This window comes from Emys orbicularis, chromosome 1 (genome assembly GCF_028017835.1).
Source record: "Emys orbicularis isolate rEmyOrb1 chromosome 1, rEmyOrb1.hap1, whole genome shotgun sequence".
NCBI classification, from domain to species: Eukaryota; Metazoa; Chordata; order Testudines; family Emydidae; genus Emys; species Emys orbicularis.
In genome coordinates this window covers 318,555,529-318,568,233 of record NC_088683.1, presented here as the reverse complement: position 1 = coordinate 318,568,233, position 12,705 = coordinate 318,555,529, and the positions used below count along the sequence as shown (strand labels likewise).

At 43.9% G+C, this 12,705-nt stretch overlaps 1 protein-coding gene across 4 annotated transcripts in view; it reads left to right on the top strand.

Moving 5' to 3' along the window:
- NBEA (neurobeachin) overlaps nt 1-12,705 on the top strand; it is an 816,600-nt gene that overhangs the window by 542,537 nt on the left and 261,358 nt on the right. The window lies entirely within an intron of this gene.

The following is a 12,705-nucleotide window of genomic DNA, read 5'->3' as shown; positions in this document are numbered from 1 at the left end:
TGGAGTTAATACATTCTCCAGTGTGTTGTCTCATGTGGAATGAAAATATGAGAAATGTGCCTGGAATGAGGTATGGGTATTAAACGATAAATTTTACTATGGAAGATATATTTGTTAATTTGCGCTATGACTGGGGAAATGGGGATTTTGTGATATATTGAAGGAGAAACTTGAAACATCACTGGGTTTAAGATTAAGTTCTCCTTACTCCAGTACTTCTTTCTGATGTCACAGGCAGTGGAAATTGGAAGTCAGAAATTAGATCATGCATGAATGACAAAAAATAATGAATGAAGTTAGTCTAGCAGTTTGAAATTAAATTATAAAAAACACTCATGTTGGGACCAACTAATAAACAATATAATCATCAACAGTCAGTATGTCAACTCAATATTTATCTGTTTAAAAATGTCCATTTTTGTACCCATCACTGAACACCTTGCTGTCTCACCTTGGTAAAATAGTAATTTTAGACAACTAATGTGATAGCTTAATCTAGATTCCTTTGGTAGGTTTCATTTAATAGCAGAGAGAGGTTGGAGGCATCTCTATCAAGCTCCACCTTTGACATACACCCCAGATAAATACTTATATACAATTGCTATGGTTTAAAGGCTACAGTACGCAGCTATATTGAAATGTTGATTGAACCTGCATGGTAATCTGATAAAGCTGTTATGCATCTTGAAAGTCCCTATAATTCCTCTGCAAACTGTAGGCTCTTCTACATACTTGACACTGTCCTGCTAGTCAAAACACTGAGATGCAAGGCATGCCTCATGGTCCTATCCTTCAAGAAACTGACACTTCAGAGGGGGGTTCTATGTTTCTGGTCTCAGAGATGCAGATGAGTATGACCCTCATCCCTAAGAGTTCAGCTCTTTCCCTATATCAGCAGTTCTCAAACTGTGGGTTGGGATCCCAAAGTGAGTCGCGACCCCATTTTAATGGGGTCGACAGTGTTACCAGATGTGCCCATTACTTTGGGGTATGCTCATTTATTCGGGTTACTCCTCTGGGGAAGGGGGTTCTGTAATCCTGTCAATGTACTGCTTGTGTCACTTGTGTTTTCATGTGGAGCTCTACTTCTCCCTTCTGCAAGTCCCCTCCCAATGGGAGCTATCCTGCAGGACCTAGGGTCCCTAGGGCTGGGATACTCCCGCCCCAGAACTGGATGAACACCCACACGTACATTAACAGAGCAAGTCTGAGCGGACCAGGTCAATCAGCACTGTCAAGCTGACCCCTTATATATCTCTGGACTCACTGGGCTGGAGAAAGCAGCACTTTCAAGCTGACTCTCCTTATATGCCCCTGGTCTCCATGGACTGGGTCAAGCAGCACTTTCAAGCTGTTACCCTTATGTGTCCCAGATTCAGCACATCCCTATCCCCACTCCCCCAACACAATTGTACTGGCAGTAACCTACTTTATGAGCAAACCCCACAGTATTTTGGGCGCTGCAGGGATCTTTAGCTTAGATAAAAGAAGCGTTGCTGTAGAGTGAATGGGGGAAGCTAAAAACACAGAAGAGTAAAGTTCAGCAAGAGAGAGAAAAGCAACCAAGTTAACCATAAAAGTTATTTATTGAATAATAGTGATAACTAAACAAGGAGGGCTAAACCAACATAACATACATTATTAAAGGTTAATACCTAAGGTAGAAAGGAAAACAGAGAGAGAGAAAGAGGGGGGATCTCACCCACTCCATGAGGCTTGAACTGGTCGGGGTTCCCAAGTGATGGTGGTAGCGGAGGGTCCTGAGTGCTGGAGACAGGCAGAGCCCCCAGCACGATCAGTCAGGAGAAGATGGAGTTCCAGTGGAACTGATGCATAGTTTGGATCTAAGGGTACGTCTATACTTACTTCCTGGTCCGGATGTAAGCGATCGATCTTCTGGGATCGATCCCGGAAGTGCTTGCCGTCGACGCCGGTACTCCAGCTCAGCGAGAGGAGTACGCGGCATTGACGGGGGAGCCTGCCTGCAGCGTCTGGACCCGCGGTAAGTTCGGACTAAGGTACTTCGAATTCAGCTACGTTATTAACGTAGCTGAATTTGCGTACCTTAGTCCGAAGTGGGGGGTTAGTGTGGACCAGGCCTAAGCATCAGAACCCTGACTAGAGGGTGAGTAGGGATTTTTGTAGAGAAAATACAATTGTTCAAGGGAGAACAATAGATTTGTTTATAGGTAAGCTGATGACTCAAGGGTTTTCTTTAGACTAGACAATAGTAGCTGATCACTCTTGGCTATGGGTGGTGTTTTCTTCCAGGGAGCTCACAATGCAACTAGGCTGCTTCAGTATTTGGATATCAATTAAGGATTCATTACTTGAATTGGTCTGATAATTGCTGAGCTGGGTGTGTGCAGACATAGGTTCATTAGCATCTGGAGCAGAGATTCCCATGATGCAGTGCGTCCCTGCTTTTTCTGGTCCCAGAATTCAGTGTGGTTCTCTGTTCTCCATTCTGTATGTAAATTGAGATGTCTTTCTGTCCCATCTTTCATGCAGATGAGGCTAGGGGAGTTGTCTCTGCTCTCCATTCTGTATGTTAATGGAGATGCCTTACTCTTGTCACCCTTGTCAGGAGGGGTCTAGGTGTGTCTCCCAACGCCCTTCACTGCTCTCTGCAAGTTTTCTTCCTCTGATGGGTTTTGGTTTAAGCAGAGGCTGGGGGGAGGGGGTGTCTTTCATGAGTCAGGCTAGATACTGCACCCTGGTTCCCCAAGAACACAGAGGTGTCTGGTATCGGACAGGGCTGGCTTATACCTGCTGGGGCCAAAGCCCGTGCCACACTGCCTGGGGCCAAAGCCTGAGGGCTTCAGCCCTGGGTGAAATGATTTAGGTTACAGGCCCCCTGCCTGGGGCTGAAGCCCTGGGGCTTTGGCTTTGCCCCTCCCATTCCCAGGGAGGCGGGGTTCAGGCAGGCTGAGGCTTCCGTCTCCCCTTCTGGACTCGTGTAGTAATTTTTGTTGTCAGAATGGGGTCGTAATACAATGAAGTTTGAGAACCCCTGCCCTATATAATTCAAATCTGGATTATGGTTATTGATAAAAATTAACATCTTAAACACTGCCAGGAAATCTGCCTTAGGAATGTGAGCAATTTGCCTGAATGCTTACAAGACACTTCCATAAGTAAATCTGAATGTCATAAACACAAGTCAGTGCCATCTTATAAAAAGTGGATCCCATCATCTTTGGCCTCTTGTAGAATATCAGGTAGTGTCTCAGCTGCACCATCAAGGGACTTCAGAAGTATTACTTAGTCTCCTTTCTGCAATTGTCACTTCTAGTAGGACAAATACTGCTGTACCATATAATATAGGGGAGGCTTTCCGACCATATGAAAGTAGTGGCAAGAAATGCGGCAGCAATACACGCATGTGCACACACCAACAACAAAAAAACTCCCATCATTTCATTTTTACCCTCAAACTAACCCAAATCCTTGAAACTAAGTCAAGGGTAGGAGGGGAAGGGGGAGGGCAGTGGAGAGAAAATACATGCAGGAGTTAATTGTCAGAAAACATCCTCCTGATGCTGTGTCAGCTCCACCAATCCCTAGAATTATTTACTGCATGATTTTACACTAGATAAGAAAACTGTTTTCCAAAGATTGTCATGCTCACAGGGTGATTCCAAAACAGAAGTCCTAGCAACCTAAATAAAAAAGACAACTGTTAACTATTTTTCTGCATGAGAAAAATTAGAACCCACAGCCCTGCCAAGAGCATGCCCCAAAGAAGCAAGACCAGCCATGCTTTCTATTATTGGAAAAAACAGAAGTGTAGTTCTCTTCCGTAAAAATTCTACACCTTGTCTATGCCTTTTCTACGCCTGTCACCGAAATACACCAAGAGACACATCTGCTTGCTTTAGTGACTTAGGGTATATCTACAGTGCAAGAAACCACCTATGGCTGGCCCAGGTGAGGTAACTTGGGCTCGGGCTGTGGGGCTATAAAATTACAGTGTAGACGTTTAGGCTTGGGCTAGAGTCTGGGATCTGAGACCCCACAACGGGGAGGGTCCTAGGGTTGCCAGATGTCCAGTTTTCAACCAGAACACCCAGTCGAAAAGGGACGCTGGCATCTCCGGTCAGCAGTGCTGACCGGGCCATTAAAGTCTGGTTGGCCGCAGCAGGGCTGTCAGGCTCCCTGCCCGGTTCCGCATGGCTCCCAGGAAGTGGCCAGCATGTCCCTCCAGCTCAGTGGCAGCCACGGGAGCTCTGTGTGCTGCCCCCACCACGAGCACCAGCTCTGCAGCTTCCATTGGCCAGGAACCATGGCCTATGAGATCTGCGGGGGCAGCGCCTGCAGGTGGTGGTAGTGCGCAGAGCCCCCTGGCCATCCTCCACCTAGGAGCCAGAGAGACTTGTTGCAGCTTCCTGGGAGCTGCCTGAGGTAAGTGCCACATGGAGCCTGAACCCCCTCCCGTGCCCCAACCCCCTACCCCTGCTCGGAACCCCCTCCTGCACCCAAACTCCCTTCTGGAGCCTGCACCCCCTTCCCCTCCTGCACCACAACCCCTTGCCACAGCCCCCTCCCACACTCCAAACCCCTCCCCCCCACACACACACACAGCCCAGAGCCCCCTCATCCCCAGCCCCACCCCAGAGTCCGCACCCCCAGCCAGAGCCCTCACCCTCTCCCTAACCCTGTCCCAGTCCAGTGAAAATGAGCTGCGGAGGGAAGGGGATGGAGTGAGCCGGGGGCGGGGCAGGGGCGGAGCAAGGGTGTTTGGTTTTCTGCAATTAGAAAGTTGGCAAACCTAGACAGTCCCAGAGACAGGGGTCCAGCCTAAGACTGAACATTTACATTCAGGGCCAGCCACAAGTGTTTTATTGCAGGGTAGACATACCCTAAAGTAAGTTTACTACCTTTTATTCCTGTTAACAGAGCAAACACAATTAAGAGTGGAGTAAATTATCTTTCTCTTCATATGTTCATATGTTATGAATAGAGCTGATTGGGAGTTGTCCATACAAATGATTTTCTTATGGGGAAATGCAGTTTCTGCCAAATCTAAATGTTCTGGTTTGACATACATCAGAATATTTCATTTTTTGAAGTAACCTGAAATGTTTTGTTTAAAATCCGTTCAACCAAATATTAAACTACATTTCCCTGTCAGTGCATTGCTTTATGGGAGTTGTAGTTTGGGCCCCCATTCTCTCCTGAGGGGTGTGCTCCCCAGAGAACTAAATCTCCCATAATGCAATTCAGATTTCCCTCTGATCAAGCTACATGGTGCATTGTGGGACCCATGACTCTGGATGCATTATGAGATATGTAGTCCACCTAGGGCTCCTGGCCCATAAGGGAAAATGGGGACATCAGACTTCCAAGCCACAACTGCCATGAGGTAATGCACCACTGTGGGAAAGTGTAGTTTAATACTTAACTGACTCAAAATGAAGCATTTAAAATCAGTTCAACAACCCAAAACATTCTGACATAGGGAATGTCAAAATGTTTTGTTTTGATCAAAAATGTCAAAATGAAATGTTTTGACTTTCCGAATTAGAATTTGTTGAATTTTTTTCTCTCCCAATTTGGGATGAAAACAAATACTGAAATATAGGAATTTCCCAGTGGATAGGAATTCTGAATTTCACTCAACTCTTAACTATGCACAGAGTTGTACAAAGTTCCAAATACAGGAACAAACCTTTATTATGAGTATTATTTATATTATAGTAATATTTGAGACCTATCATGATGAGGACTAGGGTTGCCAACATTGTATTTTAAAAATAAGGGGCTGATATCTTAGCACCCGTGGCTCACTCTTCCTCTCGATATCATCATCATCATCAGTAGTAGTAATAATAATAATAATTAATAATATAATAAGTAGTACTCTCCTAAATTCTCCTGGGGTATTTCTTGCTGCTTTTTGCAGAACTCAACCACTCCCAATCTTGTACAGAGATGAAAAAATAAGGGATGTCCCTTTCAATAAGGGACTGTTGGCAACCCTAGGACTCCATTGTGCTTGGCACTGTACAAATACTGACAGACCCTTCCCTGAAGAGTTTAACTCTGTGACGCAGGCATTGAAGGCCATGGATTTGCACAAAGTCTCATTAAGGACCACATTGGGACTGTTGATCCTTTAGAACTGGTGGTGGAGTGAGAAATAAAGAACCCAGCTTGACTTTCAGATCTCAGATTCAGTTTTCAGGGTTTACCACTGAAAATAACATGTTTATTTGTAAACTGAACACATTTGATCTGGAAGTTGTTGAAACACAGTAAATATAGGACTCCACAATGCCATTTACTTCTATTTTTCAGAGAAGACCCACACTTAGGCCTGTCTGTATTCAAAGATGGACTGCTTTAACTTGGTCAGTTTAAAAAAAATGAGTTACTTAAATGGGTCCATAACCCTATATGGACACTCTGAATTCAATTTAAACCTGGGTTATATTGATTTAGCTTGACTCACTGAAGAATTAAGTTAAACTAAATCAATATAAACCAAGTAAAAATAGAATTAAGAGTGCCCACACAGGCTTTTGGACACATTTAACTCAATCAGTTTAAAAAAAACACATTTTATTAAAACAGTGCAACTCTAAATATAGAGAGACATTAGTTATTAGAAAACTTTTCACTCAGAAAATATAAATATTGTAATACCTTGATTTTCAAAGTTAAAACAAAACTGAAAAATGCTAAGGAAAGTTGAAACAGACTATGGGCCCAAACTTGCAAACACTCACATGAGTGGATCTTAAGTATCTTTCATTCCAGAGACTTTCCTTCATAACTTTTCATCAACCATACTGCACAAATCATTGTAGAACAGGGATCGGCAACTTTTGGCATGCGGCCCATCAGGGAAATCCGCTGGCGGGCCGGGACGGTTTGTTTACCTGCAGCGTCCGCAAGTTCGGCCAATCGCAGCTCCCACTGGCCGTGGTTCGCCATTCCGGGCCAATGGGGGCTGCGGGAAGCGGTGCGGGCCAAGGGATGTGCTGGCCGCTGCTTCCCGCAGCCCCCATTGGCCCGGAATGGCGAACCACGGCCAGTGGGAGCTGCGATTGGCCGAACCTGCGGACGCTGCAGGTAAACAAACCGTCCCGGCCCGCCAGCGGATTTCCCTGATGGGCCACATGCCAAAGGTTGCCGATCCCTGTTGTAGAACATACTTCTATAAATTACACATGACATGTCGTATTTTTTAAATAATTGCATTCTGGAGCTTCTTAGTCATTAGATAAACCTAGTATTCCATATGTCACAATGAGGATAACTTAGATTGAATCTTCTTCAGAATATTTGTTTGGGTTTTAATTAGTAGCAGTGATGTAGTGGATTTCATTGCTCACACAGAATTACTTCATTTTTGTGTGTGTGATGGATTCAAAGAAAATTTGTGTTTAGTCTCAAGATTTTCAATTGCAGGAGTATTTTAACAGGATTTTGTGGTGTGTTCAATTATCAAAACTTTTGTTTTTATTTTCTTAGTATTTACATATTAAATATTTTACCATTTTCTGTTTCAATTTTAGCTCCTTTCCTTCCCAGACCATTCACTTCAAGAGGCAAGTCACATGTTTGTGAGAACTAATGACTGAGATAGCCCAGTCTATTGTAGCCAGGTTCTAATAATAAATTGTTAATCAATGGCATTGCAATCAAACCAATTGTAGTTAAGTGATAATCCCTAACTCTTCTGTATCCTTAGTAGTTTTTTTCTTTTCCATTTTCTAATGTTGTAATTTCATTTAGGAGTTTAAATATGCAAATTTACTAATAATTTGTTCTACTCTAAGTAAATTATTTTTTTCATAATGAAAAATATATTGGTATGTTACTTCATGATAAGTTTATACTTCCAATGTGGAATATGTATTAACTGATCATTAGTATTGTCTTTACAACCTTTTTAAGCTAAAAGCTAAACTAGAAACTGAAGAACAGATTAAAATAAATTTCAAACCACTTGGATTACGTGGGTTTAAAGTTTTAGGAATACATTCATACCTCTGCTGCATGTGTACAATTCCCATTGACTTCAATAAGAGCTGTGTGCAGAATTTGGCCTTAGTGAACCTTTGGAAAGATTCTGTGTCCCACGAATCCTCGAGTTAGAAGGGACCACAAGGGCCATCTAGTCTAACCCATTGCCAAGGTGCAGGATTTGTTGTGTCTAAATCATCCAAGACAGATAGCTATCCAGCCTCCTTTTGTAAACCTTCAGTGAAGGAGATTGCACAACCTCCCTAGGCAGTATGTTCCATTGTCCTACTGTTCTTACAGTTAGTAAATTTTTCCTGAGATTTAATCTAAATCTGCTATGCTGTAGGTTGAACCCAATGCCTCTTGTTCTGCCCTATATGGCAAAAGAGAACAACTTTTCTCCATTTTTTTTATGGCAGTCTTTCAAGGCTTTGAAGATTACCATCATATCCCCCCTCACTCTCTTCTTTTCCGAACTAAACATACCCACTTCCTTCAGCCTTTGCTCATATGGCTTGCATTCCATCCTTTTAATCATCTTGGTCTCTCGTCTCTAGATCCTTTCTAGTTTCTCTACATCCTTTCTATACATTGGTGACCAAAATTGTACACAGTACTCTAGCTGAGGCCTAGCTAGCGCCGAGTAGAGAGATACTATCACCTCCCATGACTTGCATGATATGCCTCTGTTAAACTAATGCAATTTTAGGTTGCCCCCCCCCTTTTTTTTTTTTTTTTTTTTTTTTTTTTTTTTTGCAACAGCATCACATTGCTGACTCATGTTGAAGTTGTGATCCACCACAACTCCAAGATCCTTCTCAGCAGTGCTGCTGCCAAGCTAGTTTTGCCACTTTATGTATTTGTGCATTTCATTTTTCTTTCCTAAGTGTAGCACCTTACTTTTGTCTTTGCTGAATTGCATTGTGTTGTCTATAGCCCAGTTCTCGAATTTATCAAGATACCTCTGAATTCTAGCTCTATCCTCCAAAGTATTGGCAAACATCCTCCAGCTTTGTGACCTAAATTGTCCAGCTGATTTGAATTTATTCAAATTGGTCAGAAGATCTTTGATGTGTTCTTTACTTATCACGATCTGCATTCTTTCATCATAGAATATCAGGGTTGGAAGGGACCTCAGGAGGTCATCTAGTCCAACCCCCTGCTCAAAGCAGGGCCAATCCCCAACTAAATCCCCAAATGGCCCCCTGAAGGATTGAACTCTCAACCCTGGGTTTAGCAGGGCAATGCTCAAACCACTGACCTATCTTTCCTCTGCATCAGACTAGCTTGATGTTCAGCTTTAATATTACATCTTTTAAGAACTGCCAGCCCCTGTCAACTCCTTTTCTTCCTAATTGGTCTTTCCATGGGACCTTGCCTACTATTTCTCCAAGTCGGTTAAAATCTACCTTTCTGAAGTCCAGCATCCTTGTTTTGCTGTTCTCATGTCCTCCTTTCCAAAGGATCTTGAATTCTATCATGATCACTTCCTCCCAAGTTCCCAACCACCTTCACATTCGCAACTAATTCATCCCTGTTGGTCAAAACCTGATCCAAAATGGATGACCTCTTAGTTGTTTCTTCAAGTTGTCTCCTATATACATGCTAAGAATTTGCAGGACATATTATGTTTTGCTGTGCTAATCTTCCAACAGATATCATGGCAGTTAAAGTCCCCCATTAATACTAGCTCATGTGTGTTAGCTAATCTTATTACCTGCTTGTAACACTTCCTCTTCCTGATCTGATGGTCTGTAATAGACCCCCCACCATAACATTGCTACTGTTCTTTTCCTTTGTCATCCTCACCCAGAGATTCTCAATATGTCTGTCCCTCACATTCTCTTAGACCTCAGAGCAAGTGTCTACATTCTTGACGTACAGTGCAACACTTCTCTCTTTTTTCCCCATACCTATCTTTTCAGAACAAGCTATACCCCTCAATGCTGGTACTCTAGTCACGGGAGTTGTCCAATGACGTGCATACATTTCATCTGCACCGTAATATGGCATTTGTAAGCTTTCAGAACTAACAGTTAGGACCAGACAGACAAAGTAGTTCAGGCAATATTTTTGACCAGTCTCTAAATAGTGAGTAATATCTGGACATGAATGAGAGAAAGGAAATAAAGATGGGAGTAGATGAGGCTCCAAGAATATTTGCAGAGGAAAAGTCAGCTGGGATGGGCCAGCCACAGGTTTTTATTTGCTGTGTAGACATACCCATAGTGGATGCATTGACTTCCTGCCCTGGGCTATGAAAAATAAGTTGGATCATGGGAATTGGACAGCTTGTAGTATTATTAATGCGATACAGGACCTTTCATTTCCAGATCCTCTGTTCAAATCCAGACAAGATAGATAGCAAGCAAAAGTTACCGACATCTATTTGGTGGCCTATGTAAAATTACTTGTTTGTCTCGTTTCAGTCACAATCACAGAAATCATTACAATTTTGAGCAATTTCCAATTAAAATTGTTTTTCTTGAGAGAAAATTGGAACAGTTCCAAAAGTTCTGTTATGTTAAAACTATGTAACGTTATCTAAAATAAGCAAGTAAATCATTTAGCCCGTAAGGGATATTTTCTATCCTTCATTTACATTTCTGACAAGATTTTAGGAGCCTTACATAGGACCAGATTCTGTTGTAAAAACTGTCTTGCTTCCACACTAGGGGTACAATTACAAGATTACAAAGCCTTGTTAAAAAAATTAATACATAGGTGGTGGAGAGCCTGAGTACGATTTTTACTGAATCTGTCTTTTATATAATTGTAAACTGAATTTGGGGAGAGAAATGCATTTTAAAATGTATTCAATGTTGAATTTAAATTCAATCATAAACTACACACACACACACACACACACACACACACACACACACACACACACACAGAACTTCTGCTGTATAGTCGTTTCCTACTTGAAAATATCAAAAGCAACAATTTCAGAAACATCCTATTTTTAGGCATTTCAGCATTTTAATCAATTTGGTTTCACATTATCCAAAATATTCTATCAAAGTTTGACTCCCAAGCACAACTTTGAAGAGCTCCTCTTACCATGCCTTTCTCCTCCACCCAGTCCCTAAAAAATGTGTATTCTTATCCACCCATTTTGGACACTGAGCTCCCTAGTGGACTGATGCCTGGGCAGCTGTGTTCCCTAACTCCTAAAATGGCATCTGGATTTATTGATGTCCTTGCCTCCCAACTGACGAGTTGGTTACTCTGGACTTATTATCAGGGTTGGGGTACTGAGACAGCTTTTCATGTCCCTAGGGCTCTCCCCTACTTAGCAGATAGCCAGGATTCTAGGGGACAGCATTCTCCTACTTCTGATCGGTGCAGGATTGTTCTAATACTGTCTCTGCAAATGAGCAAGCAAGCAAAGTCTCCCAGCTCCCCAAGAATCACTGTCTCAGGGCACTCATTATGTCATTGCATTGTCTAGGCCTTATCCAAACTATAGCCTTGCCTTATGCACTCTGATCTGCACAGGCAAAGCCCAACAACTTCATTGGCTCCATACAGGTGTAAGAATCTGCCTACACAGATTAGATTGCAGGGCTGTGACCTAAATCTGAAATTATGTTCGCAACAATTGTGTTTAAACAGAGTTAAGGTACTATAGTCAGAGTTTTACTGACCAGTATGGACAGGGATTTTTTTTCTGAACATTGTTTTATAAAAAGTAGTCAAGGACAAGGAGGTAGCAGCACAGTCTGCCTGCCACTGGTCTCCAACAAAATCCCTTTCCTCACTGGTCAAGGAAATCATGCAAGCGTCAACTGTGTTCAAAAACAACTGTCAGTAAAATTTCAGCTGCTGCATGGACAGTCCCCTAAAGTTAGTCTGCAAAGGGGAAATTGTGGGCACTTTTACAACTTTTTCAGTTTAAAATAAATTTGAAATAATGACTCTACTATACCCTTGACACCTTTTACAAACATGTACATAATATATAACATACACAAATTCAACAGCTCATTTCTTCTCCCAAAATCCAACATGCACACAGCAAGTAACCCGTCAAATTACCCCACACTTCCTGAGCATACTATTCCTCTGCTATCTTACCCTTTCTTTCTCCACAACTTGAGGAAATAAAAACCTTGCACATGGCCTGAAGGTAGTGGAATGGGCTATTTCACAATTCCAAAGTTGAAGTCCTCACAATTTGATTCAATTCAGTAAGCGTATTGGCATGACAAGCTATACTACTGCTGCCAAAGAAAAAGACAGACCCCACAGATAGCTCTTCAGAAGCAGGTACAACCCATCAGGGCCGGCTCCAGGCACCAGGCAACCAAGCTGGTGCTTGGGGCGGCACCTGGAGGGGGGCGGCGCGGTGCTCGGGCTGCCGGGGGGAGAGCCGAGCCCCCCCTGGGGCTCGCCGCCCTGCCCCCGCCGGGGCTCGCCGCCCAGCCCCCGGCGCTCTGGCCGCTGGGGGGGGGGAGAGAGCCGAGCCCCCGCCGGGGCTCGCCGCCCTCCCCCGCAGCGCCCTGCCCCCGGCCGCCGGGGGGAGAGTCGCCGCCCTCCCCCCCCGGCGCCCTGCCCCTGGCCGCCGGGGGGAGAGCGGAGCCCCCGCCGGGGCTCGCCGCCCTCGCCCCGGGGCTCCGGCCGCCCTCCCCCTGGCGGGAGAGCGGAGCCCCCGCCGGGGCTCACCGCCCCCCCCCCCCCCCGCGGGGGGGGGGGGGGAAGGCGGCCGGAGGCTTTTTTGTCTGGGGT